This window comes from Brienomyrus brachyistius, chromosome 2 (genome assembly GCF_023856365.1).
Source record: "Brienomyrus brachyistius isolate T26 chromosome 2, BBRACH_0.4, whole genome shotgun sequence".
Taxonomy (NCBI): Eukaryota; Metazoa; Chordata; class Actinopteri; order Osteoglossiformes; family Mormyridae; genus Brienomyrus; species Brienomyrus brachyistius.
In genome coordinates, this window is record NC_064534.1 from 42,951,957 (window position 1) to 42,978,786 (window position 26,830).

The window sequence follows — 26,830 nt, forward strand, 5'->3', positions numbered from 1 at the left end:
GAATTAGGGATGGAAACTTCTTTGCTGGTGGTAGAAGCGGTCTGGTGAATTTTTAGGGAGAAGAGGCCGTCGATGTTTGAATGTAGAAAATTGTTCTGGCTGCAGTCTGCAGTATGGACTTGTTGGTGTGTGTAGCTCCCAGTGTTCTGACAGCGCGACGTTTTGGGGAAGCATGTGATTCAGCAGCTACCAGTGGGCTTCGTGCGGCGGAGATTTTGTGGCTGTTAGCGGAGTTGATAACAGAGGGTCGTTAAGAGAAGCCTGCATGCAGTAGGCAAAGGAGTAATGTTTGCCGGCGGGGGACGTGCGGCGATTAACCTGTGCGGTAGTGAAAAGGAGTTAAAAAGAAGGAAGTGTGCGGATGCGGAAAGAATGGAATAATTGTGGTAGGCTGCCGGCTGAGTAGTTTGGTGAATGTTTGGTGTGGGTCCGGCGCTGCCGATTGGATGGTGGTGCTGCAGTGTGAGTCAGATAAAAAAAAAAAAACCAGGAGTAGGATCCAATGGGACTAACTGGCATGTATAGACGCGTGTAATGCAAAAGGGCTGTTTTTGATCACGTCTCTCGCTTACGGCCATACCACCCTGAACACGCCCGATCTCATCCGATCTCGGAAGCCAAGCAGGTTAGGGTCTGGTCAGTACTTGGATGGGAGACCTCCTGGGAATACCAGGTGCTGTAAGTGTAACCCGTGGAAGAAATAATTATAGTTAATATAAGTTCATATAATTTAATAAAGGGTTAGATTTATAATGCTAGTATTGAAAGGTTAACCAATTCTGCACATAAAGAAAAAATGTGTTCATGTATTGTTCTGTGCTTAATGTTATAATATTGTTTGGTATTGTAAGAATATAATTGGAATGTGTAATGTGTATTACCTAACCGGTGAACCAATGAGAAGGGAGTATGTGTCTGAGGGTGGAAGGAAGTACGATGTAAGGAGGAGGGACAAGAGAGGAGACAGAGGCGGGAAGGAGGAGAGTTAATGGTGAAGTACACGGAGAGTGTATTTGCTAAAACCGCCTGTAAAAGTTCACATAAATGATCGGCTAGATCATTTAACACTAGAACTGCCAAATCTACGCAAATTTGCGTAAATTCCCTGGGCCTAACACCTACTAGCATCCCTGCTGAGAGTTTCTTGGGCCATTGTCCTCCTGCTTTTGTTGTGCAAACACACCCATTACCTGTGAGGCCTGGCACATTTGCATTTTTTTACTCAGAGCAGCTAAAATCCAAGGCAGGCTAAACCTCTGTGTGTGACATGGAAACCTTCACAAAAGTCTGCCATATCTATACCAAATATCCCACATTCTGACTGACCTGCAAATATGAAAGACACACATTCACAAAATATATGGAAGCACAAGTCTGTTTTATTTATAAAAAAAATTGAGTGTTTCAAACTTTGCAGTGTTTGCAGACCCAGTGACCATCATCCCTGCATTTGGCGCAAGTGAATTTGTAACACTTTGCACTGGTAAACCTGCTGCGGTTTCTGTTGCAGTTCTCCTGTACCTGACACTGAGTTGTCCATACAAGTCCTGGCACAGCAGCAGCCTTCCTCTGTCCCCATAGCCTTTTGTGGCATAAATTGGCAATGGAGTTCCTTGGCTAGATGACTCAAAAATAATCTTCTTTTGCCTTCCCACCCTGTACATGCCTTGTACAGAACGTAGGAATTTGCCACCACCAGGTCCAGCATGTTGTAAAATACAGCTACTGTCCACCTGCATGTTGCTGCTCTTACGGAATACATGCGCGCCATTTGGTCCAACACATTTACACCACACTATAACAGCAGAGAGAGAGAGAGTCATGAGTGTATTTGCTTTTTTTCTACCTTCTTTCTATATAGGCCTGTATAGTACATATCAGAAAACATTGTAGCACTGATGTAAAATTATACACACATTCACATACCTTCATGTGGTTATAGTCTGTTATCGTGTTGGGTTTCCTCTTTCTGCCTTCACAGATCGCCACATCTTGGTCCAAGGAACTCAGAACACACACAATCTTGTTTTTTTAGGTGCATAAATTGTCAAGGAGACACTGCCACTTCTAAGCACTGACGCGGAGAATTCCTCTTGCTGTGCAGTGTCCTTTGAAATTGGAGGAAGTTCATACCAAACTTTATTCCCTGTGCTCAGTAGTGTTGTTTTGCGCTGAAGCAGTCTGTGTGACAGTGCCAGTGAGGTGAAGAAATTGTCCGTTGTGACATTTCTCCCGTCATCCAGAAATGGCTCCATCAGACTCATGACCATGTTCTCTGCCAGCCTCTCCCTTTTCTGGTGACTGGGGTCCTTTCCCAAGTTAGGGGACACGTTGCAGACGTATTTGGTCTCCAAATCCGTGGCCATCCAGAACTTGATCCCAAATTTGTCCGGCTTGGATGCGATATACCAAGTGACATGGAATGGATCCACATCTACTCCACGTTGTCTTTCCACCGGTGTCCCTCAGGGCTCGGTTCTTGGCCCTCTCCTATTCTCCCTCTACACTAAATCTCTTGGCGAAGTTATATCCTCACATGGCTTCTCCTACCACTGCTATGCCGATGACACTCAACTCATCCTCTCCTTCCCTCCCTCAGACACTCATGTCTCCACTAAGATCTCTACATGCTTGGCAGACATCTCATCTTGGATGACCACTCACCAGCTAAAACTCAAAACTAGTAAAACTGAGTTGCTTTACATCCCGGCTGACTCATCCCCCCTCCAGGACCTTGCGATCTCCTTTGACAACTCCCTGATCCGTCCTTCGGTTTCTGCTAGAAACCTTGGAGTTACCATAGATGATCGGTTGTCATTTTCCTCACATATCACCAGTCTTTCTCGCTCTTGTCGGTTTCTCCTCTTTAACATCAGGAGGATACGTCCATTTCTTTCCACCCAGGCTACCCAGATACTCGTCCAGTCCCTCGTCATCTCACGCCTTGACTACTGCAACTCGCTTCTAGCGGGTTTACCACTGAGCGCCATCCGTCCCCTCCAACTGATTCAGAATGCAGCTGCTCGTCTTGTTTTCATCCTTCCCAAGTTCTCCCACACCACTCCTTTGCTGCGCTCCCTCCACTGGCTTCCTGTAGCTGCACGCATCAGATTCAAAACACTGATGCTCGCATACAAAGCCAAAAATTCTCTGGCACCATCCTACCTAAAGGACCTCATCACACCCCGCTCTGCACCACGATCTCTCCGATCCTCCAGCACTGCTCGACTGGTCCCACCTCCCCTCAAAGCACAAGGAAGACACGCATCTCGGCTCTTCTCTGTCCTGGCACCTAATTGATGGAATGAACTCCCCCTAGATGTCCGAACAGCTGAATCCTTGAATGTCTTCAAGCGACGACTCAAAACTTTTCTTTTTCAGAAATACCTGACGTAGAACTTCTATATTCTTACTCGACTCTTTTTCTGGTGTGTGTTTTAAAAAAATAAAATAAAATAAAAATTCTGCACTACTCAATGGCGTTCTCAGAGATAGTATTCGTAGCTGGGGTCCTTATTGAGCTAGCATCGGAAATTCATTGCAGAGTCTCAAAGCACTTATGTAAGTCGCTCTGGCTAAGGGCGTCTGCCAAATCCTGTAAATGTAAATGTAAATATACTGCATGGACAATGAACCTTGGTCGAGAACAGCTGTACATCTATGTTCATGTGTTCTCCTGGAGTGAAACTTTCAGCACAGTTCTTGGTGAAGGCTGGCAGAGAACGTGGTCATGAGTCTGATGGAGTCATTTCTGGATGACGGGAGAAATGTCACAATGGACAATTTCTTCACCTCACTGTCACTGTCACACAGACTGCTTCACTTTACTGGGCATGGTGAATAACGTTTGCCGTGAACTTCCTCCATTGGCAAAGGACACTGCACAGGGAGAGGAATTCTCCACGTCAGTGTTTAGAATGGCGCGCATGTATTCAGTACGAGCAGCAACAAGCAAGTGGCCAGTAGCTGTGTTTTACAACATGCTGGACTTGGTGGCGGTGAATGCCTACGTTCTGTACAAAGCATCTACAGGGTGGAAAGGAAAAAGAAGATTGTTTCCGATTCTTCTAGCCAAGGAACTCCATTGCCAAATACAGGGATGATGGTCACTGGGTTTTCAAACGCTGCAAACACAGACTTTGAAAGATAGACAGACTGTGTGGGACAGTAACCACTGAGACAAAAGGCAGAAAGATGACGAAGAGATGAACCTGGAACTGAGGCACGGATACATCAATTTTTACATGAACAGCCAAACATGCAAAGCTGGAGAGATCACACAAAAACAAAATTCACTTTTGGTGTTATAATTCAGTGATGGCCAATGAAAATGAAATGACATTTTATTCTGTATGTGTATGAGCATGTCAAAAACCATGGACCATGACTTCACTCAGCTTATGACATTTATATACAAACATGCATTGGAGACTGAAGTGTTAGCATGTTTTCATTTTATTCATTTCATTCTATTAGCAACTTTTCATTCTATTTTCACTCAATTTGTTTTATAAATAACACAGACTTGTGTTTCCATATATTTTGTGAATGTGCGTCTTTCATATTTGCAGGTCAGTCAGCGTGTGGGATATTTGGTATAGATATGGCAGACTTTTGTGAAGGTTTCCATGTCACACACAGAGGTTTAGCCTGCCTTGGATTTGAGCTACTCTGAGTAAAAAATGCAAATGCGCCAGGCCTCACAGGTAATGGGTGTGTTTGCACAACAAAAGCAGGAGGAGGATGGGGCTGAAGACCTGCGAAAATCACAGCAGGGGTGACAAACACCTTGGGACTCTCAGCAGAGAATAAAAACTCTGTAAATCTAGTGTTAAAAGTAACTCTACGGGTGGGAAAGTTTGTCGGTGGGTAAGTGTAACTTCGGAGTGAAGTTAACGGCTTAGGACACTGACAAAAGTTAAGAGAGTCAGCGCACGGTGGCTAAAAGTGCCTATGGTGGACGGAGCTGCAAAGTTAGCGGACAGCTAACATCGCGAGTGCCGTGCCAGCGACCCAGAGGACACCGGATTCGCCGAACTGTGGCACTGGACTCATCTAACCTAGCGACGGACGGGACTGACGGAACGGACGGATGCCGATGGAGTCTCCTCATCTTCATAGTAAAGGATTTCCATTTCTTTGATTCAGTGGTATCCCGAAGATTCAGGTACCTGGTTATTTTATAGTGGAAGTCGCCATTTCGCGAATCTACAGCGCACACGAGCGGCGGACAGGCCTGCAACGGTGAACATTTGGGGTTTATGTTTCTAAATTTACGCCTGCTTTATGTTATTTGAACGAATAAGTTTAAGAATTACGGAATATTGATTTATGTGTAGGAGAACCAGTAGTTTGAATTTGATTTAAGGTAACGCAATGGGAATGATTTACAACTGGAAAAGTGTGTTAAATTGTTAAGGCATGTGATTAAGTTTCATTGTAGTAAATACTGATATTGTTGTTTTATATTGCTGTGTGTGTATTTCTCTGAATGAGTGCATTATTGGTTATACTTTGCATACTGGTAGTAGGTATTTTAAGGGTACCAATATTTCTGGGGAAGATACATTTACAATGATTAGTTAGCAAGCATAGTTGTAAGTAAAACAGGTAACTATATATCTTTTGGAGGTTTATACCCTGGGTTTAATATTAGTTTTCATAGGGGCGTTGATACATATAGTCCCATGGACAACAAAGCTTCTAAATTTGATAAGTAAGGTAAATTATTTATTAGTAAGAGATTACACCCCTTACCAAGGGACCTGGGGTAGCTACCCCTATTTAACGCCAGGAGAGCAAAGGGGCGCTACATAAAAATGGAGGCACCGCTGGGATTCTTATTTAGATTTAGGAGTTTTCGTTGTTGGTTGCTAATTTAAAAGTATTAGAAGGGAGATAAACGTTAGTGGAATACTTGTACGGTCCCACTGAAATTGTATCTAGAATTAAGAGGTGTTTTTACATAAAGATGGAGATTGAATCAGTGCTATTAGAGTTAGTGACAGAGCTCAGTGAGTGGTGTCAGGGTGAGTTAATTAGTGAAGACCATGCTTTACTGGCATTGGTTCCCAGAGGCTGTGAAGTTGCCGAGATAGAGGAAACACTTGGAACAATTAAACTTCTGGGACGAGTGAGGGTTAGAGGCAGAAGGGTGAACACTAAGCTTGACAGACTTGTTGTGCTTTGCGAGTGTAGAGAGAGGGTGGATCCCACCAGAGTTCCTCCTGAGGTAATACACCCTACTACAAAAAGCAGTTGGCCTGTCATTATTGCTGCGGCAAGGTCTTCTTTAGAAAAAGGGGGTACAACGCCGTTACAGGTCCTTATTGATGCATCCAATTCCATGGGTTCAGCAGAATCCATTATTCGTGCTATGGGGGATGTGTTAGCGAAAATGGAGAGACCAGGTGAGAGCACCAGTTATCGTCGCCTGCGTATGTTTTCCGGCACCTTGCCTACACCAGCGGGTGAAGAACCCTTAGAGCATTGGCTTGAACAGGCTTGTTTAATGGTGGAGGAAAGCAACTGCTCTGAAAAGGAAAAGCGTAGCCGCATTATGGAGTGTCTTAGAGGACCTGCTCTTGCAGTGGTAAAGGCAATGCGGACAGCTGAAGCTGACATCACCCCTTGGGCATGCTTAGATGCTATTGAGAGTGCCTTTGGTACGGCTGAGTCAGGGGAAGACCTGTATTTTGAATTTAGATTATTGCAACAGGAGAAAGGTGAAAAACTTTCTGATTTCTTAAGGCGATTAGAGCAGTCCCTTATAAAAGTAAGTAGGAAAGGTGGCATTCCTGTAAGTCGGATAGATAGTGCCAGAGTAGAGCAGTTACTGCGGGGGGCCATATATTCAGACTTGATGTTAGTCCAGCTCAAGATAAGGGAGAGAAGGCAGAACCCTCCAAAATTCTTAGAGCTACTAGCTGAGATAAGAGCGGAAGAAGAACATGCAGCAGCCAGAGTCAAGATTAGTATGTCCACCCAACGAGTCTATGCCCACAAGGAGGCGGACAGTCGCCAGACGGAAATGCTGACCCTAAAGGCTGAGGTAAAGGAACTAAAGTCATTGTTTGCTGCTATGACTACAACATCAAGAGAAGAGGGGAATGATGATAGACGATCTGCTCCAGTGGTTCCTGTGCCCTCGGCGACGAGCTGTGAAAAGGCAGAAGTGGCAGCACTGAAGAAACAAATCCATAGGTTACAAAATAAAATGTGCAACAGAGGGGCCAAAGTCCTGGATGCACCGGCAAATGCACTAACAATAGAGCCATCCAGATCCGTTCAAACTAGACGAAAGGCACACCAACCTACTAGGGCTTCTAGTGACAACATCTGTTATCGGTGTGGTGAAGGTGGACACTTTGCTAACAAGTGCCAGAATGATGAAAATCAGAACAAAGTTATTCAGAAGCTCATTCAGTCTCTTAAGAGAGCTAAGGAGGGATCTGTACCCATTCGAGAAGACCCAAGTTCCGACAAAGTCTGCTTAAGTAACAAAAGTGCAGTGATGTCAGTAGGGGGCCCAGGCATTCCCAAGGGTTTGATAGGTCCCACTTCCGTAGTGCACCTGCGAGTAAATGGTCAGCCATGTGATGCTGTCCTAGACAGTGGTTCACAGGTAACCATCATCTTTGAGGCATGGTATAAACAGCATTTGTCTGATGTCCCAATACATCCTGTCTCAGGACTGGCCATTTGGGGATTAAGTGAGACCAGCTACCCATATTTGGGTTATGTGATAGTAGATGTAGAGTTCCCTGAAACTGTCACCGGATCCACAGAGGCTCTTTCCGTCTTAGCTTTGATATGTCCTGGACCCAGAACTCCCGATCAGATTCCTGTTATCCTAGGCACCAACGCTAGTCTCTTCAAGCGGCTAGCCCATCTTTGCCAAGAGACAGCGGGAGTAGATATAGCCGAGACTCTGGGAATCAGCCTGGAGGACTCAGAGCCAAATATCACTTCAGTGACTGGTGAGGGAAATGGAGAGGTAGGATGCGTACAGTGGATGGGTCCTGGCCCACTGACCTTACCTGCGGGCAGTGATCGTCGAGCATTGTGTTGTGTAAAGTTAGAAAAGCCACTGGAAAGGGAGGTGCTGATAGTAGATGCTTCGACCGTAGACCCACTTCCAGCTGGGGTACTGCTGCAGCCAATGATCATGCCCAGTTCAGAGGTGAATGTGAACTATTTTCCTGTGTTAGTACATAATGAGTCAGTACGAGACATGGTTCTTCCAGTGGGAACTGTGATGGGCAATTTATGCCCTGCAGATCCTGTGATGCCTGCTGTGCAGCCTCAGTGTAATGCTAGGACTGAGGTCCCATCAGCGTTTGACTCTAATCTTATTGATTTCGGTGAGTCGCCCATTCCAGAGCGATGGAAATCCCGGCTACGGGGTAAGCTGGCTGAGAGAGCCCGTGTGTTTTCTCTCCATGAGTGGGATGTGGGACTGGCGAAAGGAGTAGAACATCACATCAGGTTATCTGACACAAGACCATTTCGAGAGAGATCGCGGCGACTAGCGCCCGCAGATATCGAGGATGTACGTAGACACCTTCGAGAACTTTTGAAAGCTGGCATTATTAAGGAGTCTCGTAGCCCCTACGCCTCTCCAATAGTTGTAGCCAGAAAGAAGAATGGTAGTGTTAGAATGTGCATAGACTATAGAACACTAAATAGTCGAACAGTGCCTGATCAATACACCACTCCTCGCATCGATGACGCGCTGGATTGCCTAACAGGGAGTCGGTGGTTTTCTGTGTTGGATCTAAGGTCAGGATACTATCAGATTGCTATGGCAGAATCTGACAAGGAAAAAACTGCCTTTATTTGCCCACTAGGATTTTATCAATTTGAAAGAATGCCGCAGGGTATCACAGGAGCCCCAGCAACATTCCAACGGCTGATGGAACGGGCTGTGGGGGATATGAACCTGCTACAGGTGTTGGTTTACCTGGATGACCTGATAGTCTTTGGGAAGACCTTGGAAGAACATGAGGAACGGCTTCTCAAAGTACTTGACCGACTAGACGAGGTTGGACTCAAACTCTCTCTGGACAAGTGCCAGTTTTGCCAACCAAAGGTTAGATATGTAGGGCACATAATATCGGTTGACGGCATTGCTACTGATCCAGAGAAAGTAAAGGCTGTCACTCACTGGCCGTGGCCTACTGATCTAAAATCTCTGAGATCCTTTTTGGGGTTCTGCGGTTATTATAGGAGGTTTGTGGCAAATTATTCTGCTGTTGTCCGACCTCTTACTGAACTAACCAAAGGGTATGCACCTACCCAGAAAGGCAAGAGGCCAGACCAGGAAAAGAAGAAAGTCTATCTGAAAGAGTCAGTGCCATTTGGAGATCGGTGGGACCAGGCTTGCACTGATGCCTTCCACCGAATCATTCAGTGCCTCACTAATGCGCCAGTTCTTGCATTTGCTGACCCAAACAAGCCTTACATATTGCACACAGATGCTAGCTTGAAAGGGCTAGGGGCGGTATTGTACCAAGAACATCCAGAAGGGCTCAGGCCTGTGGCCTTTGCCAGCCGGAGAGTGAGTGCTACTGAACAGCGCTATCCTGTGCACCAGTTGGAATTTTTAGCACTAAAGTGGGCAGTGGTGGATAAATTTCACGATTACCTCTATGGGGCTAAATTCACTGTCCGGACGGACAATAACCCCCTAACCTATGTACTAACAACGGCCAAGCTAAATGCAGCCGGACATCGGTGGTTGGCTGCCTTAGCCACGTATGATTTCAATATCCAGTACCGACCTGGCAAAGCCAATGTGGATGCTGACCTGCTTTCCAGAAACATGGCCGAGGAGGCATGGAGAAGAGACTGTGAGGAGGTACCTCAGATAGGGGTAAAATCCATCTGTCAGAGGATCGGTGGTACGGAGTTGTATGGAATACCGCCCCGATATGTGGATCAACTGGGAGCTTCTCCGGAGTGTATCCCTGAGGTGTTCGCTTTCCCTACTCACATTTCTCTGGGTTCCTTGAGACAGTTGTCCAAAGCTGAATTAGTAGCAGCTCAGAAGAAGGATGATGTCCTACAGAGTGTGATGAGAGCTATGCAGGAAGGAAAGTGGCCAGGTGACAAAGGAACTGCTCCTGAACTGATGTGGTTTAAGAGAGAAAAAAACCGACTTGTGTTGCAAGATGGGTTGTTGCAAAGGACGAGCAAAAGACCTTCTGGAGAACGGGTAACACAGCTGGTGCTGCCGACTGAGTTCCGAGAGGAAGTCCTGCACTCCTTACATGATGATATGGGGCATCTGGGAGTTGATAGAACGATAGATTTGCTACGTGGTAGATTCTATTGGCCCAAGATGGCGATGGATGTGGAACAGTATGTCAAAGACTGTGGAGAGTGTGTTACGCGGAAAACACCTTGCAAGAGGGTTGCACCCCTGCATCAGATTGTAAGTAGTGGCCCAATGGACCTGGTTTGTATAGATTTTCTCTCCATGGAACCAGATTCAAGGGGAATCAGGGATGTATTGGTCGTGACTGATCATTTTACGCGATACGCCCAGGCATTTCCTACAAGGAATCAAAAAGCCCTCACAGTGGCTAAAGTCCTTTTAGAAAAGTACTTTGTGCATTATGGTCTGCCAAGCCGAATACATTCCGACCAAGGGAGAGACTTTGAAAGTCGGGTTATTCGAGAGCTTCTGATGATATTGGGGGTACGGAAATCCCGGACCACTCCCTATCATCCTCAAGGAGATCCTCAACCTGAGAGATTTAACCGCACGTTACTCTCAATGTTAGCGACACTGGGGCATGATAAGAGAAGGTCGTGGAGTCAGCATGTCCCCTATGTCGTCCATGCCTACAACAGTACAAGATGTGACGCCACTGGATACTCCCCATATCTGTTGATGTTTGGCAGAGAAGCTAGGCTGCCAGTGGACCTTTGTTTTGGTACCTCACCGGATGGAACAGGAGACAAACAACATTGCCGGTATGTAGAAAAGCTGAGAGAAGATCTGCAGAAGGCCTATGAGCTCGCACGCAAATCTGCAGACAAGGCACATCAAAGAAACAAAAGAGGCTATGACAGGAAAGTGTGTTTCCAGACTATTAATACGGGTGACAGAGTGCTTCTCCGGAATCTGGGGTTGAGAGGCAAACACAAACTTGAAAGTCGCTGGAGCTCTGTGCCATATATTGTGGTGGGGAAATTACCTAACTTGCCTGTGTACAGAGTGAAGCCTGAAGGTGGGAGGGAGGTTATAAAGACAATACACCGAGATCATCTCTTACCTATCAGTCAGTCTATGAGAATGCCAGAAGCTGAAGGTCGGGAACAGTCACCTGTAAGACCGAAGACAAGACTACAAAGAACAACAGTCAGACCCGAAAGAAAGGCACAAAGCGTACAGGACAGGGAACTAGATGATACTGATTCATCTTCGGACAGGAACTATGGAAGGACTCGTAGATCGTACAGGCAGAGTCTGCATAAACTTTTACCTAGGAGGACCTTTGGGGAGTCACAGGCTGTGGGGTTCTGTGATGAGGACCGTGAACCAGCAGTCCCAGAGAAAGGTGACGAGGAAGAGGTACTCTCTAGCCCTAATGAGGAGGAATGTTCACTGTATGAGGAATCTGAGGAAGTTTCAGGCATTGATGAGTGTCAAAGCTCTGCTCCGGATAAAGAGTTTCAATCAGATAGGGATGAGGCCGTGGCGCACACCCCTGAGTTGGATCAAACTGACTCAGAACTGGAACAGGAAGATTATCCTATGCCCATTAGTGTTCCTAGGACAAAACGTAGATCAGTTGCTAAGGAAGACGGAAATCTTAGGCGTAGATCTAGCTCTAAAAGACAAGTGAGGCCTGTGATTCGTTTAACGTATGATGAACCAGGTAAGGCTAGTAATCAGCCAATAAAGATTTTCCACAAGGGGATTATTATTAAGTTAGGTTATTAAAATAATTGGTTACTCTAGAACAAATCCTTTTGTTATTCTATGTGTCAGTTGTCTCATGAGGACATGCAGACGTTTAGAAGGGGGAGGATGTAACCCGTGGAAGAAATAATTATAGTTAATATAAGTTCATATAATTTAATAAAGGGTTAGATTTATAATGCTAGTATTGAAAGGTTAACCAATTCTGCACATAAAGAAAAAATGTGTTCATGTATTGTTCTGTGCTTAATGTTATAATATTGTTTGGTATTGTAAGAATATAATTGGAATGTGTAATGTGTATTACCTAACCGGTGAACCAATGAGAAGGGAGTATGTGTCTGAGGGTGGAAGGAAGTACGATGTAAGGAGGAGGGACAAGAGAGGAGACAGAGGCGGGAAGGAGGAGAGTTAATGGTGAAGTACACGGAGAGTGTATTTGCTAAAACCGCCTGTAAAAGTTCACATAAATGATCGGCTAGATCATTTAAAAGTAACTCTACGGGTGGGAAAGTTTGTCGGTGGGTAAGTGTAACTTCGGAGTGAAGTTAACGGCTTAGGACACTGACAAAAGTTAAGAGAGTCAGCGCACGGTGGCTAAAAGTGCCTATGGTGGACGGAGCTGCAAAGTTAGCGGACAGCTAACATCGCGAGTGCCGTGCCAGCGACCCAGAGGACACCGGATTCGCCGAACTGTGGCACTGGACTCATCTAACCTAGCGACGGACGGGACTGACGGAACGGACGGATGCCGATGGAGTCTCCTCATCTTCATAGTAAAGGATTTCCATTTCTTTGATTCAGTGGTATCCCGAAGATTCAGGTACCTGGTTATTTTATAGTGGAAGTCGCCATTTCGCGAATCTACAGCGCACACGAGCGGCGGACAGGCCTGCAACGGTGAACATTTGGGGTTTATGTTTCTAAATTTACGCCTGCTTTATGTTATTTGAACGAATAAGTTTAAGAATTACGGAATATTGATTTATGTGTAGGAGAACCAGTAGTTTGAATTTGATTTAAGGTAACGCAATGGGAATGATTTACAACTGGAAAAGTGTGTTAAATTGTTAAGGCATGTGATTAAGTTTCATTGTAGTAAATACTGATATTGTTGTTTTATATTGCTGTGTGTGTATTTCTCTGAATGAGTGCATTATTGGTTATACTTTGCATACTGGTAGTAGGTATTTTAAGGGTACCAATATTTCTGGGGAAGATACATTTACAATGATTAGTTAGCAAGCATAGTTGTAAGTAAAACAGGTAACTATATATCTTTTGGAGGTTTATACCCTGGGTTTAATATTAGTTTTCATAGGGGCGTTGATACATATAGTCCCATGGACAACAAAGCTTCTAAATTTGATAAGTAAGGTAAATTATTTATTAGTAAGAGATTACACCCCTTACCAAGGGACCTGGGGTAGCTACCCCTATTTAACGCCAGGAGAGCAAAGGGGCGCTACATAAAAACGGAGGCACCGCTGGGATTCTTATTTAGATTTAGGAGTTTTCGTTGTTGGTTGCTAATTTAAAAGTATTAGAAGGGAGATAAACGTTAGTGGAATACTTGTACGGTCCCACTGAAATTGTATCTAGAATTAAGAGGTGTTTTTACATAAAGATGGAGATTGAATCAGTGCTATTAGAGTTAGTGACAGAGCTCAGTGAGTGGTGTCAGGGTGAGTTAATTAGTGAAGACCATGCTTTACTGGCATTGGTTCCCAGAGGCTGTGAAGTTGCCGAGATAGAGGAAACACTTGGAACAATTAAACTTCTGGGACGAGTGAGGGTTAGAGGCAGAAGGGTGAACACTAAGCTTGACAGACTTGTTGTGCTTTGCGAGTGTAGAGAGAGGGTGGATCCCACCAGAGTTCCTCCTGAGGTAATACACCCTACTACAAAAAGCAGTTGGCCTGTCATTATTGCTGCGGCAAGGTCTTCTTTAGAAAAAGGGGGTACAACGCCGTTACAGGTCCTTATTGATGCATCCAATTCCATGGGTTCAGCAGAATCCATTATTCGTGCTATGGGGGATGTGTTAGCGAAAATGGAGAGACCAGGTGAGAGCACCAGTTATCGTCGCCTGCGTATGTTTTCCGGCACCTTGCCTACACCAGCGGGTGAAGAACCCTTAGAGCATTGGCTTGAACAGGCTTGTTTAATGGTGGAGGAAAGCAACTGCTCTGAAAAGGAAAAGCGTAGCCGCATTATGGAGTGTCTTAGAGGACCTGCTCTTGCAGTGGTAAAGGCAATGCGGACAGCTGAAGCTGACATCACCCCTTGGGCATGCTTAGATGCTATTGAGAGTGCCTTTGGTACGGCTGAGTCAGGGGAAGACCTGTATTTTGAATTTAGATTATTGCAACAGGAGAAAGGTGAAAAACTTTCTGATTTCTTAAGGCGATTAGAGCAGTCCCTTATAAAAGTAAGTAGGAAAGGTGGCATTCCTGTAAGTCGGATAGATAGTGCCAGAGTAGAGCAGTTACTGCGGGGGGCCATATATTCAGACTTGATGTTAGTCCAGCTCAAGATAAGGGAGAGAAGGCAGAACCCTCCAAAATTCTTAGAGCTACTAGCTGAGATAAGAGCGGAAGAAGAACATGCAGCAGCCAGAGTCAAGATTAGTATGTCCACCCAACGAGTCTATGCCCACAAGGAGGCGGACAGTCGCCAGACGGAAATGCTGACCCTAAAGGCTGAGGTAAAGGAACTAAAGTCATTGTTTGCTGCTATGACTACAACATCAAGAGAAGAGGGGAATGATGATAGACGATCTGCTCCAGTGGTTCCTGTGCCCTCGGCGACGAGCTGTGAAAAGGCAGAAGTGGCAGCACTGAAGAAACAAATCCATAGGTTACAAAATAAAATGTGCAACAGAGGGGCCAAAGTCCTGGATGCACCGGCAAATGCACTAACAATAGAGCCATCCAGATCCGTTCAAACTAGACGAAAGGCACACCAACCTACTAGGGCTTCTAGTGACAACATCTGTTATCGGTGTGGTGAAGGTGGACACTTTGCTAACAAGTGCCAGAATGATGAAAATCAGAACAAAGTTATTCAGAAGCTCATTCAGTCTCTTAAGAGAGCTAAGGAGGGATCTGTACCCATTCGAGAAGACCCAAGTTCCGACAAAGTCTGCTTAAGTAACAAAAGTGCAGTGATGTCAGTAGGGGGCCCAGGCATTCCCAAGGGTTTGATAGGTCCCACTTCCGTAGTGCACCTGCGAGTAAATGGTCAGCCATGTGATGCTGTCCTAGACAGTGGTTCACAGGTAACCATCATCTTTGAGGCATGGTATAAACAGCATTTGTCTGATGTCCCAATACATCCTGTCTCAGGACTGGCCATTTGGGGATTAAGTGAGACCAGCTACCCATATTTGGGTTATGTGATAGTAGATGTAGAGTTCCCTGAAACTGTCACCGGATCCACAGAGGCTCTTTCCGTCTTAGCTTTGATATGTCCTGGACCCAGAACTCCCGATCAGATTCCTGTTATCCTAGGCACCAACGCTAGTCTCTTCAAGCGGCTAGCCCATCTTTGCCAAGAGACAGCGGGAGTAGATATAGCCGAGACTCTGGGAATCAGCCTGGAGGACTCAGAGCCAAATATCACTTCAGTGACTGGTGAGGGAAATGGAGAGGTAGGATGCGTACAGTGGATGGGTCCTGGCCCACTGACCTTACCTGCGGGCAGTGATCGTCGAGCATTGTGTTGTGTAAAGTTAGAAAAGCCACTGGAAAGGGAGGTGCTGATAGTAGATGCTTCGACCGTAGACCCACTTCCAGCTGGGGTACTGCTGCAGCCAATGATCATGCCCAGTTCAGAGGTGAATGTGAACTATTTTCCTGTGTTAGTACATAATGAGTCAGTACGAGACATGGTTCTTCCAGTGGGAACTGTGATGGGCAATTTATGCCCTGCAGATCCTGTGATGCCTGCTGTGCAGCCTCAGTGTAATGCTAGGACTGAGGTCCCATCAGCGTTTGACTCTAATCTTATTGATTTCGGTGAGTCGCCCATTCCAGAGCGATGGAAATCCCGGCTACGGGGTAAGCTGGCTGAGAGAGCCCGTGTGTTTTCTCTCCATGAGTGGGATGTGGGACTGGCGAAAGGAGTAGAACATCACATCAGGTTATCTGACACAAGACCATTTCGAGAGAGATCGCGGCGACTAGCGCCCGCAGATATCGAGGATGTACGTAGACACCTTCGAGAACTTTTGAAAGCTGGCATTATTAAGGAGTCTCGTAGCCCCTACGCCTCTCCAATAGTTGTAGCCAGAAAGAAGAATGGTAGTGTTAGAATGTGCATAGACTATAGAACACTAAATAGTCGAACAGTGCCTGATCAATACACCACTCCTCGCATCGATGACGCGCTGGATTGCCTAACAGGGAGTCGGTGGTTTTCTGTGTTGGATCTAAGGTCAGGATACTATCAGATTGCTATGGCAGAATCTGACAAGGAAAAAACTGCCTTTATTTGCCCACTAGGATTTTATCAATTTGAAAGAATGCCGCAGGGTATCACAGGAGCCCCAGCAACATTCCAACGGCTGATGGAACGGGCTGTGGGGGATATGAACCTGCTACAGGTGTTGGTTTACCTGGATGACCTGATAGTCTTTGGGAAGACCTTGGAAGAACATGAGGAACGGCTTCTCAAAGTACTTGACCGACTAGACGAGGTTGGACTCAAACTCTCTCTGGACAAGTGCCAGTTTTGCCAACCAAAGGTTAGATATGTAGGGCACATAATATCGGTTGACGGCATTGCTACTGATCCAGAGAAAGTAAAGGCTGTCACTCACTGGCCGTGGCCTACTGATCTAAAATCTCTGAGATCCTTTTTGGGGTTCTGCGGTTATTATAGGAGGTTTGTGGCAAATTATTCTGCTGTTGTCCGACCTCTTACTGAACTAACCAAAGGGTATGCACCTACCCAGAAAGGCAAGAGGCCAGACCAGGAAAAGAAGAAAGTCTATCTGAAAGAGTCAGTGCCATTTGGAGATCGGTGGGACCAGGCTTGCACTGATGCCTTCCACCGAATCATTCAGTGCCTCACTAATGCGCCAGTTCTTGCATTTGCTGACCCAAACAAGCCTTACATATTGCACACAGATGCTAGCTTGAAAGGGCTAGGGGCGGTATTGTACCAAGAACATCCAGAAGGGCTCAGGCCTGTGGCCTTTGCCAGCCGGAGAGTGAGTGCTACTGAACAGCGCTATCCTGTGCACCAGTTGGAATTTTTATCACTAAAGTGGGCAGTGGTGGATAAATTTCACGATTACCTCTATGGGGCTAAATTCACTGTCCGGACGGACAATAACCCCCTAACCTATGTACTAACAACGGCCAAGCTAAATGCAGCCGGACATCGGTGGTTGGCTGCCTTAGCCACGTATGATTTCAATATCCAGTACCGACCTGGCAAAGCCAATGTGGATGCTGACCTGCTTTCCAGAAACATGGCCGAGGAGGCATGGAGAAGAGACTGTGAGGAGGTACCTCAGATAGGGGTAAAATCCATCTGTCAGAGGATCGGTGGTACGGAGTTGTATGGAATACCGCCCCGATATGTGGATCAACTGGGAGCTTCTCCGGAGTGTATCCCTGAGGTGTTCGCTTTCCCTACTCACATTTCTCTGGGTTCCTTGAGACAGTTGTCCAAAGCTGAATTAGTAGCAGCTCAGAAGAAGGATGATGTCCTACAGAGTGTGATGAGAGCTATGCAGGAAGGAAAGTGGCCAGGTGACAAAGGAACTGCTCCTGAACTGATGTGGTTTAAGAGAGAAAAAAACCGACTTGTGTTGCAAGATGGGTTGTTGCAAAGGACGAGCAAAAGACCTTCTGGAGAACGGGTAACACAGCTGGTGCTGCCGACTGAGTTCCGAGAGGAAGTCCTGCACTCCTTACATGATGATATGGGGCATCTGGGAGTTGATAGAACGATAGATTTGCTACGTGGTAGATTCTATTGGCCCAAGATGGCGATGGATGTGGAACAGTATGTCAAAGACTGTGGAGAGTGTGTTACGCGGAAAACACCTTGCAAGAGGGTTGCACCCCTGCATCAGATTGTAAGTAGTGGCCCAATGGACCTGGTTTGTATAGATTTTCTCTCCATGGAACCAGATTCAAGGGGAATCAGGGATGTATTGGTCGTGACTGATCATTTTACGCGATACGCCCAGGCATTTCCTACAAGGAATCAAAAAGCCCTCACAGTGGCTAAAGTCCTTTTAGAAAAGTACTTTGTGCATTATGGTCTGCCAAGCCGAATACATTCCGACCAAGGGAGAGACTTTGAAAGTCGGGTTATTCGAGAGCTTCTGATGATATTGGGGGTACGGAAATCCCGGACCACTCCCTATCATCCTCAAGGAGATCCTCAACCTGAGAGATTTAACCGCACGTTACTCTCAATGTTAGCGACACTGGGGCATGACAAGAGAAGGTCGTGGAGTCAGCATGTCCCCTATGTCGTCCATGCCTACAACAGTACAAGATGTGACGCCACTGGATACTCCCCATATCTGTTGATGTTTGGCAGAGAAGCTAGGCTGCCAGTGGACCTTTGTTTTGGTACCTCACCGGATGGAACAGGAGACAAACAACATTGCCGGTATGTAGAAAAGCTGAGAGAAGATCTGCAGAAGGCCTATGAGCTCGCACGCAAATCTGCAGACAAGGCACATCAAAGAAACAAAAGAGGCTATGACAGGAAAGTGTGTTTCCAGACTATTAATACGGGTGACAGAGTGCTTCTCCGGAATCTGGGGTTGAGAGGCAAACACAAACTTGAAAGTCGCTGGAGCTCTGTGCCATATATTGTGGTGGGGAAATTACCTAACTTGCCTGTGTACAGAGTGAAGCCTGAAGGTGGGAGGGAGGTTATAAAGACAATACACCGAGATCATCTCTTACCTATCAGTCAGTCTATGAGAATTCCAGAAGCTGAAGGTCGGGAACAGTCACCTGTAAGACCGAAGACAAGACTACAAAGAACAACAGTCAGACCCGAAAGAAAGGCACAAAGCGTACAGGACAGGGAACTAGATGATACTGATTCATCTTCGGACAGGAACTATGGAAGGACTCGTAGATCATACAGGCAGAGTCTGCATAAACTTTTACCTAGGAGGACCTTTGGGGAGTCACAGGCTGTGGGGTTCTGTGATGAGGACCGTGAACCAGCAGTCCCAGAGAAAGGTGACGAGGAAGAGGTACTCTCTAGCCCTAATGAGGAGGAATGTTCACTGTATGAGGAATCTGAGGAAGTTTCAGGCATTGATGAGTGTCAAAGCTCTGCTCCGGATAAAGAGTTTCAATCAGATAGGGATGAGGCCGTGGCGCACACCCCTGAGTTGGATCAAACTGACTCAGAACTGGAACAGGAAGATTATCCTATGCCCATTAGTGTTCCTAGGACAAAACGTAGATCAGTTGCTAAGGAAGACGGAAATCTTAGGCGTAGATCTAGCTCTAAAAGACAAGTGAGGCCTGTGATTCGTTTAACGTATGATGAACCAGGTAAGGCTAGTAATCAGCCAATAAAGATTTTCCACAAGGGGATTATTATTAAGTTAGGTTATTAAAATAATTGGTTACTCTAGAACAAATCCTTTTGTTATTCTATGTGTCAGTTGTCTCATGAGGACATGCAGACGTTTAGAAGGGGGAGGATGTAACCCGTGGAAGAAATAATTATAGTTAATATAAGTTCATATAATTTAATAAAGGGTTAGATTTATAATGCTAGTATTGAAAGGTTAACCAATTCTGCACATAAAGAAAAAATGTGTTCATGTATTGTTCTGTGCTTAATGTTATAATATTGTTTGGTATTGTAAGAATATAATTGGAATGTGTAATGTGTATTACCTAACCGGTGAACCAATGAGAAGGGAGTATGTGTCTGAGGGTGGAAGGAAGTACGATGTAAGGAGGAGGGACAAGAGAGGAGACAGAGGCGGGAAGGAGGAGAGTTAATGGTGAAGTACACGGAGAGTGTATTTGCTAAAACCGCCTGTAAAAGTTCACATAAATGATCGGCTAGATCATTTAAAAGTAACTCTACGGGTGGGAAAGTTTGTCGGTGGGTAAGTGTAACTTCGGAGTGAAGTTAACGGCTTAGGACACTGACAAAAGTTAAGAGAGTCAGCGCACGGTGGCTAAAAGTGCCTATGGTGGACGGAGCTGCAAAGTTAGCGGACAGCTAACATCGCGAGTGCCGTGCCAGCGACCCAGAGGACACCGGATTCGCCGAACTGTGGCACTGGACTCATCTAACCTAGCGACGGACGGGACTGACGGAACGGACGGATGCCGATGGAGTCTCCTCATCTTCATAGTAAAGGATTTCCATTTCTTTGATTCAGTGGTATCCCGAAGATTCAGGTACCTGGTTATTTTATAGTGGAAGTCGCCATTTCGCGAATCTACAGCGCACACGAGCGGCGGACAGGCCTGCAACGGTGAACATTTGGGGTTTATGTTTCTAAATTTACGCCTGCTTTATGTTATTTGAACGAATAAGTTTAAGAATTACGGAATATTGATTTATGTGTAGGAGAACCAGTAGTTTGAATTTGATTTAAGGTAACGCAATGGGAATGATTTACAACTGGAAAAGTGTGTTAAATTGTTAAGGCATGTGATTAAGTTTCATTGTAGTAAATACTGATATTGTTGTTTTATATTGCTGTGTGTGTATTTCTCTGAATGAGTGCATTATTGGTTATACTTTGCATACTGGTAGTAGGTATTTTAAGGGTACCAATATTTCTGGGGAAGATACATTTACAATGATTAGTTAGCAAGCATAGTTGTAAGTAAAACAGGTAACTATATATCTTTTGGAGGTTTATACCCTGGGTTTAATATTAGTTTTCATAGGGGCGTTGATACATATAGTCCCATGGACAACAAAGCTTCTAAATTTGATAAGTAAGGTAAATTATTTATTAGTAAGAGATTACACCCCTTACCAAGGGACCTGGGGTAGCTACCCCTATTTAACGCCAGGAGAGCAAAGGGGCGCTACATAAGCTTTTCTCACTTTTACTTTATACAGGGGGCGCTCCACTTCACGATTAATTTAAATCTATCACTCCCCTTCCATTTTACTATTTTATATATATATATTTTTTTCTCTCATTCATAAAGGCAGCTTTTACACACGGTTTTACTCTAAATACTTCCTGGTAATTCTAGGTGCTGTAAGCTGTCCGTGCCTTTATTCCACCAGGGCGCGATCTTCTCACAAACTTGAAGACTGTCACTCCCCATTCACGTTTTACAACTTATTGTTAATGATAAAGAGACAGCTTTTTACACACAGTTTTAAACAAAGTACTGATATTATTCCTCTTCAACTGACCGCTTTGTTTTCTATGCAAAAACCACTTCGCCACAGAAGACTCAATATTATTGGCATAGCAAGTTCTGCTCTTCTCCTTTCAAAACTTGCTAAAAGCTGTATTTAAAAGAACAGATTGGCCGGGGTAATTCACACCCTTCAATGCCAGCTTAATGTTTAGGTTAGTGGGAATGACAGAGGAATTAGGGATGGAAACTTCTTTGCTGGTGGTAGAAGCGGTCTGGTGAATTTTTAGAGAGAAGAGGCCGTCGATTTTTGAATGTAGAAAATTGTTCTGGCTGCAGCCTGCAGTATGGACTTGTTGGTGTGTGTAGCTCCCAGTGTTCTGACAGCGCGACGTTTTGGGGAAGCATGTGATTCAGCAGCTACCAGTGGGCTTCGTGCGGCGGAGATTTTGTGGCTGTTAGCGGAGTTGATAACAGAGGGTCGTTAAGAGAAGCCTGCATGCAGTAGGCAAAGGAGTAATGTTTGCCGGCGGGGGACGTGCGGCGATTAACCTGTGCGGTAGTGAAAAGGAGTTAAAAAGAAGGAAGTGTGCGGATGCGGAAAGAATGGAATAATTGTGGTAGGCTGCCGGCTGAGTAGTTTGGTGAATGTTTGGTGTGGGTCCGGCGCTGCCGATTGGATGGTGGGGCTGCAGTGTGAGTCAGATAAAAAAAAAAAAAAAGAACATTAGTAGTATCCAATGGGACCAACTGGCATGTATAGAGGCGTGTAATACAAAAGGGCTGTTTTCGGTAGCATCTCTCGCTTACGGCCATACCACCCTGAACACGCCTGATCTAGTCTGATCTCGGAAGCTAAGCAGGGTAAGGTCTGGTTAGTACTTGGATGGGAGACCGCCTGGGAATACCAGGTGCTGTAAGCTTTTCTCACTTTTACTTTATACAGGGGGCGCTCCACTTCACGATTAATTTAAATCTATCACTCCCCTTCCATTTTACTATTTTATATATATATATTTTTTTTCTCTCATTCATAAAGGCAGCTTTTAGAAACCGTTTTACTCTAAATACTTCCTGGTAATTCTAGGTGCTGTAAGCTGTTTGTGCCTTTATTCCACCAGGGCGCGATCTTCTCACAAACTTGAAGACTGTCACTCCCCATTCACGTTTTACAACTTATTGTTGATGATAAAGAGACAGCTTTTTACACACAGTTTTAAACAAAGTACTGATATTATTCCTCTTCAACTGACCGCTTTGTTTTCTATGCAAAAACCACTTCGCCACAGAAGACTCGATATTATTGGCATAGCAAGTTCTGCTCTTCTCCTTTCAAAACTTGCTAAAAGCTGTATTTAAAAGAACAGATTGGCCAGGGTAATTCACACCCTTCAATGCCAGCTTAATGTTTAGGTTAGTGGGAATCACAGAGGAATTAGGGATGGAAACTTCTTTGCTGGTGGTAGAAGCGGTCTGCTGAATTTTTAGAGAGAAGAGGCCGTCGATGTTTGAATGTAGAAAATTGTTCTGGCTGCAGCCTGCAGTATGGACTTGTTGGTGTGTGTAGCTCCCAGTGTTCTGACAGCGCGACGTTTTAGGGAAGCATGTGATTCAGCAGCTACCAGTGGGCTTCGTGCGGCGGAGATTTTGTGGCTGTTAGCGGAGTTGATAACAGAGGGTCGTTAAGAGAAGCCTGCATGAGGTAGGCAAAGGAGTAATGTTTGCCGTCGGGGGACGTGCGGCGATTAACCTGTGCGGTAGTGAAAAGGAGTTAAAAAGAAGGAAGTGTGCGGATGCGGAAAGAATGGAATAATTGTGGTAGGCTGCCGGCTGAGTAGTTTGGTGAATGTTTGGTGTGGGTCCGGTGCTGCCGATTGGATGGTGGTGCTGCAGTGTGAGTCAGATAAAAAAAAAAAAAACCAGGAGTAGGATCCAATGGGACTAACTGGCATGTATCGACGCGTGTAATGCAAAAGGGCTGTTTTTGGTCGCGTCTCTCGCTTATGGCCATACCACTCTGAACACGCCCGATATCGTCTGATCTCGGAAGCTAAGCAGGGTAGGTTCTGGTTAGTACTTGGATGGGAGACCACCTGGGAATACCAGGTGCTGTAAGCTTTTCTCACTTTTACTTTATACAGGGGGCGCTCCACTTCACGATTAATTTAAATCTATCACTCCCCTTCCATTTTACTATTTTATATATATATATTTTTTTCTCTCATTCATAAAGGCAGCTTTTACACACGGTTTTACTCTAAATACTTCCTGGTAATTCTAGGTGCTATAAGCTGTCCGTGCCTTTATTCCACCAGGGCGCGATCTTCTCACAAACTTGAAGACTGTCACTCCCCATTCACGTTTTACAACTTATTGTTAATGATAAAGAGACAGCTTTTTACACACAGTTTTAAACAAAGTACTGATATTATTCCTCTTCAACTGACCGCTTTGTTTTCTATGCAAAAACCACTTCGCCACAGAAGACTCAATATTATTGGCATAGCAAGTTCTGCTCTTCTCCTTTCAAAACTTGCTAAAAGCTGTATTTAAAAGAACAGATTGGCCGGGGTAATTCACACCCTTCAATGCCAGCTTAATGTTTAGGTTAGTGGGAATCACAGAGGAATTAGGGATGGAAACTTCTTTGCTGGTGGTAGAAGCGGTCTGGTGAATTTTTAGAGAGAAGAGGCCGTCGATTTTTGAATGTAGAAAATTGTTCTGGCTGCAGCCTGCAGTATGGACTTGTTGGTGTGTGTAGCTCCCAGTGTTCTGACAGCGCGACGTTTTGGGGAAGCATGTGATTCAGCAGCTACCAGTGGGCTTCGTGCGGCGGAGATTTTGTGGCTGTTAGCGGAGTTGATAACAGAGGGTCGTTAAGAGAAGCCTGCATGCAGTAGGCAAAGGAGTAATGTTTGCCGGCGGGGGACGTGCGGCGATTAACCTGTGCGGTAGTGAAAAGGAGTTTAAAAGAAGGAAGTGTGCGGATGTGGAAAGAATGGAATAATTGTGGTAGGCTGCCGGCTGAGTAGTTTGGTGAATGTTTGGTGTGGGTCCGGCGCTGCCGATTGGATGGTGGGGCTGCAGTGTGAGTCAGATAAAAAAAAAAAAAAGAACATTAGTAGTATCCAATGGGACCAACTGGCATGTATAGAGGCGTGTAATGCAAAAGGGCTGTTTTCGGTAGCATCTCTCGCTTACGGCCATACCACCCTGAACACGCCTGATCTAGTCTGATCTCGGAAGCTAAGCAGGGTAGGGTCTGGTTAGTACTTGGATGGGAGACCGCCTGGGAATACCAGGTGCTGTAAGCTTTTCTCACTTTTACTTTATACAGGGGGCGCTCCACTTCACGATTAATTTAAATCTATCACTCCCCTTCCATTTTACTATTTTATATATATATATTTTTTTTCTCTCATTCATAAAGGCAGCTTTTAGAAACCGTTTTACTCTAAATACTTCCTGGTAATTCTAGGTGCTGTAAGCTGTTTGTGCCTTTATTCCACCAGGGCGCGATCTTCTCACAAACTTGAAGACTGTCACTCCCCATTCACGTTTTACAACTTATTGTTGATGATAAAGAGACAGCTTTTTACACACAGTTTTAAACAAAGTACTGATATTATTCCTCTTCAACTGACCGCTTTGTTTTCTATGCAAAAACCACTTCGCCACAGAAGACTCGATATTATTGGCATAGCAAGTTCTGCTCTTCTCCTTTCAAAACTTGCTAAAAGCTGTATTTAAAAGAACAGATTGGCCAGGGTAATTCACACCCTTCAATGCCAGCTTAATGTTTAGGTTAGTGGGAATCACAGAGGAATTAGGGATGGAAACTTCTTTGCTGGTGGTAGAAGCGGTCTGCTGAATTTTTAGAGAGAAGAGGCCGTCGATGTTTGAATGTAGAAAATTGTTCTGGCTGCAGCCTGCAGTATGGACTTGTTGGTGTGTGTAGCTCCCAGTGTTCTGACAGCGCGACGTTTTGGGGAAGCATGTGATTCAGCAGCTACCAGTGGGCTTCGTGCGGCGGAGATTTTGTGGCTGTTAGCGGAGTTGATAACAGAGGGTCGTTAAGAGAAGCCTGCATGAGGTAGGCAAAGGAGTAACCTTTAACCCTGATGATATATCACTGCTATCTCGGTTAGAAGACTGTCTATTAGATATCCAGTGCTGGATGGCAAAAAATTTCCTTATGTTAAACACAGAAAAAACAGAAGTTCTGGTAATTGGTCCCAAGGCTGCTAGAAATAAGTTCCACCACCTCAACGTTGGTAACCTTCCTACACAACCTAACATGGTAGTTAGAAATCTTGGCGTTCTTGTCGATTCAGATCTATGCTTTGATGCTCACATAAGAAGTATTACTAGAACTGCATTTTATCATCTACGGAACATAGCCAAGCTTCGTAAGATGCTCTCACTTAATGATGCAGAAAAACTAATACATGCCTTCGTAAGTTCCAGACTGGATTACTGTAATGCCCTCCTATCGGGTTGCCCGTCTGGATCCTTGCATAAACTTCAGATGGTACAGAATGCTGCAGCCAGAGTTCTAACAAACACTAAAAAATTTGATCATATTACACCGGTCTTATCCTCTCTTCATTGGCTGCCAGTTAAGTCTCGAATTGACTATTAAATACTGCTATTAACTTATAAAGCACTAAATGGCCTTGCACCAGAATACCTTAGTGAACTGCTGACCACATACAACCCTCCACGCTTGCTTCGCTCTCAAGCCATGGGATATCTGTTAGTGCCTAGGGTAGAAAGAGCTACGGCAGGCTGCAGAGCTTTCTCCTACAAAGCTCCTCTGCTGTGGAATGGTCTTCCACCGGATGTGCGGGTTTCAGGTTCACTCTCAATATTCAAGTCCAGACTAAAAACACACCTGTTTAGTTTAGCGTATAGGGACACTAGTTCTAGCCCTAGCTAACTCTTCACTCCCAGTCAGACCTGTAGTGTGAGGTGTAGAGCTGGGTGGGGATCGGTGCCATTGGCTTTGGATGAACTGGATTGTCAGTGCTGTCACTCTAGCTTTGCAATCTCTTGTGGAACTGGAGTGCTGACATTTCAGGGACTCCCCATGCCGGCATTCCCACTTGCCTCTCCCTCCTACTGATGCTGCCATAGCCATATCTGCCGGAGCTTGCAGATTGCACTTCATATTGTACTCACCTAGCTTTTAGCACTGCCAATAGCCTCCTCTACTATGCCTAATTGTACATTTTATTTCCCCTACTCCTCCTGGGGGTGATGCCTGGAGACCTCAATCTATCAAGATATCCAGCACACCCGACCACCACCAGTGACGTCCCTGCATCCAGCTCGCCGTTCTGTTCTTCCGTGTATGACCCGCTGCCTTACCTCTGGTTGCCTGGCAATTGGAAGAAGACTCGGCTTCGGCTCTCTCTATTTGACTATCCCTGCCGGCCCCTGGAGGATGGGCTTCCCCTTTGAGTCTGGTCCCTCTCAAGGTTTCTTCCTTCTAGGGAGTTTTTCCTTGCCACTGTCGCCTATGGCTTACTCACTGGGGGCTTTGGGTGAGGATACTGTA

General features: G+C 45.3%; 4 non-coding genes across 4 annotated transcripts; all 4 read left to right on the top strand.

Annotated features, from left to right (window-relative positions):
* Window positions 1–566: 566 nt before the first annotated feature.
* LOC125736338 (5S ribosomal RNA) lies at window positions 567–685 on the top strand. Its single transcript, XR_007395618.1, has one exon. It is a non-coding gene; the product is annotated as a 5S ribosomal RNA (ribosomal RNA).
* A 21,389-nt stretch (window positions 686–22,074) lies between these two features.
* On the top strand, window positions 22,075–22,193 carry LOC125737044 (5S ribosomal RNA). Its single transcript, XR_007396310.1, has one exon. It is a non-coding gene; the product is annotated as a 5S ribosomal RNA (ribosomal RNA).
* Window positions 22,194–23,269: 1,076 nt separating this feature from the next.
* LOC125729878 (5S ribosomal RNA) lies at window positions 23,270–23,388 on the top strand. Its single transcript, XR_007390276.1, has one exon. It is a non-coding gene; the product is annotated as a 5S ribosomal RNA (ribosomal RNA).
* Window positions 23,389–24,465: 1,077 nt separating this feature from the next.
* Window positions 24,466–24,584, top strand: LOC125735370 (5S ribosomal RNA). Its single transcript, XR_007394666.1, has one exon. It is a non-coding gene; the product is annotated as a 5S ribosomal RNA (ribosomal RNA).
* The last annotated feature ends 2,246 nt before the right edge of the window (window positions 24,585–26,830 follow it).